The following is a 6,409-nucleotide window of genomic DNA, read 5'->3' on the forward strand; positions in this document are numbered from 1 at the left end:
AAAAAAAAAAAAAAAAAAAAAAAAAAAAAAAAAGTAATATGAATCTTTCCATGAGCTTTTTTTAATTTTTTTTTTTGTCTTTTGTCTTTTTCCGTGTCCGGCAACAGATCGCAACCCTCAGTGTTGCCCCTGTACCGGACCGGGGACCGGCAACAGGATCGCAACCCTCGGTGTTGCTTCCGCGCCTCGCTCAGCCAGCGAGCGGGAACCGGTCTGTATGTGGGATCCGAACCCTCGGGCGGGAGCGCCGCCGCGCTTCCCAAGCGGCGCACTATCCAGTGCGCCACCGGGCCGGCCCTCCATGAACTTTTTGAAGTACCCTCTTATGTACTGTATTTTCTTTTCATCTGTCGATGGACACTTGAGTGGCTTCCATGTTTTAGATATTGTGAATAATGCTACTATGAACATGGGTGTACAAATATCTCTTCGAGACCTGACTTTCAATTCGTTTGGGTATACACCCAGAAGTGGAATTGCTGGATCATATGGTAATTCCATTTTTAACTTTTTGAGAAACTCTTATACTGTTTTCTGCAGTGACTGTACCATTTTACATTCCCACTAACAGTACATAGGGGTTCCAGTTTCTCCACATTCTTGCCAATACTTATTTTCTGCTTTTTTTTTTTGATAGTAGCTATTCTAATGGTTATGAGTTGGTATCTCATTGTAGTTTTGATTTGCATTTCTCTATGATTAGTGATGTTGAACATTTTTTTGTGTGCTTATTGGCTTTGTGTATCTTCTTTGGAAAAATGTCTATTCAAGTTCTTTGGCCATTTTTGAATAGGGTTTTTTTGTTGTTGAGCTTTTGGAGTTTTCTATATATTCTGGATATCAATCCCTTATCAGATACATGATTTACAAATACAAGCGTACTTCAAAAAGTTCATGGAAAGATTCACATTATCTTTTAATTCTATTTCTCTAAAAACTTTATGAAGTACTCCTGTTTTTCCTCCCATTCTATGGGTTGCCTTTTTAGTTTGGTGCTAGTGTTTTTTGGTGCAGAAAGTTTTTGATTTTCATGAAGTCCACTTTGTCTATTTTTTTTCTTGCCTTTGCCTTTGGTGTCAGATCCAGGATATCACTACCAAATCCAGTGCTGTGAAGCTTTTGCCCTATGTTTTCTTCTAAGAGTTTTATACTTTTTGGTCTTGCATTTAGATATTTGATCCATTTTGAGTTAGTTTTTGTATATGATATTAGGTAAGGGCCCAGCTTTATAATTTTGCATGTGGATATCCAGTTCCCCCCCCACTGTTTGTTGAAAGGACTGTCCTGACCCCATGAATGGTCTTCATGTCCTTCTCAAGAATTATTTGACCATATATGTGAGAGTTTATTTCTAGGCTCTCGATTCTGTTCTGTTGGTTTATATGTCTGTTTTTGTGCCAGTACCATACTTTTTTGATTACTGTAGCTTTATAGTAAGTTTTAAAATTAGGAAGTGTGAGTCTTCCAGCTTTGTTCTTCTTTTTCAATATCATTTTGGCTATTCGGGGTCTCTAGAGATTCCACATGAATTTCAGGATGGGCTTTTCTATTTCTGCAAAATAAAATCATTGAGATTTTGATAGGGATTGGATTGAATCTGTTGATCACTTTGCGTAGTATTAATGTCTTAATATTAAGACTTCTAATCTATGATTATGGGATGTGTTTCCATTTATTTATGTTTTCTTTAATTTCAGCAATGTTTTGTAGTTTTCATTGTACAAATCTTTCACCTCGGTTAGGTTAATTCCTAATATTTTATTATTTTTGATGGTATTGTAAATGGAATTGTTTTTGTAATTTCTTTTCTGATTGTTCATTGTTGGTGTATAGAAATTCAAGTGATTTTTGCAGGTTAACTTTGTATTCTACTACTTTACTGAATTAATTTATTCTAATGTTTTTTTTTTGGACTCTTTAGGGTTTTCTCCATGTAAGATCATATAGTTTGTGAACAGAGATAATTTTACTTCTTCCTTTCAATTTGTATGCCTTTTTTTTCCCCCTTGCGTAATTGCTCTGATAAGAACTTATAGTACTATGTTGAATAGAATTGTGAAAGCAGGCATCTTTGCCTTGTTCCTGATGTAAGAGGAAAAACTTTCAGTTTTTCACCCTTGGGTTTGCTGTGGGTTTTTCATATATGGTTTTCCTTATGTTGAGGTAGTTTCCTTCTGTTCCTAGTTCCTTGAGTGCTTTTATCATAAAAGGGTGTTGAATTTTGTCAAGGACTTTTTTTGTATTGCTTGAGATGGTCATGTGTTTTTTTCCCCCTTTATTCTGTTAATGTGGTATATTGATCAATTTTTGTATGTTGAACCATCCTTACATTCCAGGAACAAATCCCACTTGGTCAAGATGTATAATTCTGTTAATATGCTGCTGAGTTGGGATTGCTAGTATGCTGTTCTATGGTTTTCTTTTCTTGTAGTGTCTTTGTCTGGCTTTGGTATCATAGAATGAGTCAGGAAGTTATTTTTCCTCACCAGTCTTTTGGAAGAGTTTGAGAAGGACTGGTGTTCAACTGCCTTTTTGACATTTCCATCTGATATCTAATAGGCACCTGAAATTTAATATGTTAAATGTTGAACTTGTGTTACCATCCCCCACACCAATAAAAAAACTTGTCACTTTCAGCCTTCTCAGATTACATAGAGGCAACTACATCCTTCTAAGTTGCTTGAGCCAAAACCTTTGCCATCATTCTTGATCCCTTTCTTTAATATCATACATCCAATCTGGAAATCTTGTGCAATACAAATATTATCATTTTCTGCATGTGCTGTGTTGTGTAACAGGTTAATGTTATGCTTTTTCAGTTTTACAACATTGCTTTAAGGGCAGAAATCCTGAAGACCATATGTATTCGTCCGTTTTCTGTTGATTTTAGCAGAATACCTGATACTGGGTAGTTTATAAGAAAATGAAACTTAATTTCATATAATTTTGGAGGCTGGAAAATCCAAGGTCCACAGAGTACTTCCAGTGAGGGCCTTGTTCTTGGTGAAGACTTTCTGAAGAGTCTCGAGGTGGTGGTGGTGGGGCGGGGGGGAGTGCAAGAGCATGCTCACTTGCTCTCCATATAAAGCCACCAGTGCCCTTCCTGCGATAACCCACTCATCCATTAATTCATTAATGGATGAATGGGTTAATGCATTCATGAGGGCACAGCCTTCGTGATCCAATCCCCTTCCAAAAGCACCACCTGAATACTGCCACATTGGGGATCAAGCTTCCACATGAGCTTTGGAGGGGATGTTCAGACCATAGCATCATAGTTATACCAAGTCCCTTGGTTTGATTTAACCCCAGGTAAAAAAAAAAAAAAAAAAAAAAAAACTCTGGTGGGTTGCTAAAGATATTCCATTCAGAACTGGGTCCTATAACCTTAAAGAGCAAAGTAATTGAGCTGTGAAAACTCTTAAGTACATTTCAAAAGTCAGTGATTTTACTTTTGAAGTCTTTTCTTCACGTGTGCAAGATGATGACTAGTTTACCAAACCTTTTTAATTTATGGAACTTATTTCCTCTTTCATCTCCCTTGATGTTTACTTCTCTGCTTTTTCTCCCTTTGTGTAGTTATATATGTCTCCCTGTTTTCTTTTTCCCCCTTTTCATCTTTCCACTTTCCTCCAGTAAATGATCACAATATGGAATTGCAGATTTGTTCAGCTTTCAGATTAAAAAATTTAATTCTTTAAGATTTCTTATTGTGAAGACAAGCACTGTAAACAGTTTGTGCATATTCTTTCAGATTTTTGTTTCCTAATGGTGTAGCATGTATCATTCTTTTTACAAAAAGGGAAGGAACATTGTATATCTTGGATATATTTTAATTTCAGTACCCATAGTTCAGCCTCATTATTTTTGATAATTGTGATATATTTCATCAGATGATCATAATACAGTTTGGATGGGCTGTAGAGTTGTTTCCAGTTTTTAACTGCCATTAACCTTGAACGTGCCTATACGTTTTCCAACATATGTCTGTATTAGTATTTTAGTGTTTCTCTAAGTTAGATTCATGCATGTGGGATTGCAGAGTCAAAGGGTCTTACCATTTAAAATTATAATAGATATTGCTGAATCATTTTCCAAAAATGTTGTATCAGCCTACACTCTCATGCCCAGTGTATTAGACCATTTCTATTGCTTATAACAAAATACCTGAAACTGGGTGATTTATAAAAAAACTAAAATTTATTGCTTACAGTTTCTGAGGTGGGGAAGTCCGAAGTCCAAAGTCCAAGGAACACATCTGGTAGTGCCAACAATGACCCAGGGGTCTTACATTGCAAGATGGTGGAAACAGAGAGAGACTAACGTCCTCATCCAGCATATGAGAATGCTGTTTTCTTCACATTCTTGCCAGAGTCAAGTTATCACTAGTCCTAATCTTTGCCAAACATATATTCGCCACTTTGTTAATTGCCCATCTTCCTGAGCTTTTAGGTCTCTTGAGAGTTTTGGAGTTGGATGCCTTATTTGCCTCTTTCCATAGGTGTGGTTTTGTTTTTGTTTGGTTTTTTTTTTTGTTTGTTTTAAATGAAAAATTCAAATAATATAGGAGGATGTAGTGGGAAAACCCCACTCCTGCCGTGATAGTTTATAGGGTTTCCCAAGTAGCATTTTGAGTTTTGAACAGAGTGAGTTATGGTCTTCTGTGAGCATTTATTCTATGGCTTGACTGGGTTTCCAGCCCTTTTACTCAGGGCGGGGAATACAGTAGGACCCTGGTTTAGAAGTGGAATTATGACATCTGCTAAATATTGTTTGGCCTAGTTTATTCACAAGCTGGTTCATATTGATATTTGAGGTTGGATTGCTAATCTAATATATTCTAAGCATATTTACATACACATGGGAGCTAAGCAGTAATTTCTTTCTTTTTTTTTTTATCCTTTTTGTCTTTTTTCGTGACCGGTAACGGGATCGCAACCCTCGGTGTTACGCCTGTACCGCGACCAGCAACGGGATCGCAACCCTCGGTGTCGCGCCCGCACTGTGCTCAACCAGTGAGCTGATCGGTCTCTATATGGGATCTGAACCCTTGGCGGGAGCGCCACTGCACTCCCAAGCGCCGCACTCTACCGAGTGCGCCACCGGGCCAGCCCAGCAGTAATTTCTTTTTGATATAACTTCACTTGAGGATGCCCTGATCCATATCACAGTGTTTCATATTTTATATCATTGGTTTTCAGTCCATACTGTGAGACAAAGGCTTAGCTGCTTTCCTTCTATGCACAGGTTGTGGTTATTTATGATAATATTCATGTGTAATGGGGGCAATGGCATACTATTTTTAACACCTGTACTTATTAGGGTTACTAATTTTATCTCTGTCAGCTGTTTACTGCTTAAGTAATTAATTGGCAATTAACATTATTTAAAAAAACTTTTACCAGTAAAGGAAAGTCTTGAATCAGTTCCTTGACTGAAGAGTGAAAGTGATTACATATTTACTAATATTCTATGAGTTTAATAACTACTATTTGTTTGGCAGTTGCTATGTACAAATACTGTGCTAAATGCTTTAAGTGCTTTTTTTTTGCTTTTTTTTTTTTTTTTCGTGACCGGTAAGGGGATCGTAACCCTTGGTGTGGTGTCGCCCACACTGCGCTCAGCCAGTGAGTGCACCGGCCATTCCTATATAGGATCCGAACCCACGGTGGGAGCGTCGCCGTGCTCCCAGTGCCGCACTCTCCCGAGTGCGCCACGGGCTCGGCCCACTTTACGTGTTTTTACATCATTTAACTTTATAACAAACACTGTGAGGTAGGTACTGATATTGTCCTCAATTTAAATATAATTAAAGGCTCAGTTGATTAGAGCGTGTTGCTGATAACATCAAGGTCTGGGGTTTGATCCCTATACCAGCCATCTTGCAAAACAAAACAAAAACAAAACAAACAAACAAAAAGCACCAAACAAAATAAATCTGAAGGGAGGTACAGAGAGGTTAAGTAACTTGTTCATGATTACACAGTAAGTTAGAAGATGATAGAGCTTGAATTCAAACCTTGAGTGTTATGTTCTGCTCCATATAGTGTGTTGTTATTTGGATGCAGTAGTTGGGCCTATGCTATGTTAAATCAAAATTTTATAGCTTCTGTTCTAGAGTACAGATTCTTATTTCATTTATTACTTTGACATTAAAAAAAATCATTTGTAACTTGTGCCTGTTGGAACTCTGACAAGGAGTGATTGTTACAGATTGGAAAAGATAGGATTATAGTGCTATTCAAAGTGTGATTTGGAGGGCCGGCCCGGTGGCGCACTGGATAAGTGCGCCGCTTGGGAAGCGCGGCGGCGCTCCCGCCCGAGGGTTCGGATCCCACATACAGACCGGTTCCCGCTCACTGGCTGAGCGAGGCGCAGGAGCAACGCCGAGGGTTGCGGTCCCGTTGCC

The 6,409-nt window shown here is 38.1% G+C and overlaps 1 protein-coding gene across 1 annotated transcript in view; it reads left to right on the top strand.

Annotated features, from left to right (window-relative positions):
* The window catches only part of SLMAP (sarcolemma associated protein), a 164,248-nt gene that overhangs the window by 48,728 nt on the left and 109,111 nt on the right, over positions 1–6,409 (top strand). The gene's annotated exons all lie outside the window — the stretch shown is intronic.

The sequence above is a fragment of the Galeopterus variegatus genome, unplaced genomic scaffold (assembly GCF_000696425.1).
Source record: "Galeopterus variegatus unplaced genomic scaffold, G_variegatus-3.0.2 Scaffold2713, whole genome shotgun sequence".
NCBI lineage: Eukaryota > Metazoa > Chordata > Mammalia > Dermoptera > Cynocephalidae > Galeopterus > Galeopterus variegatus.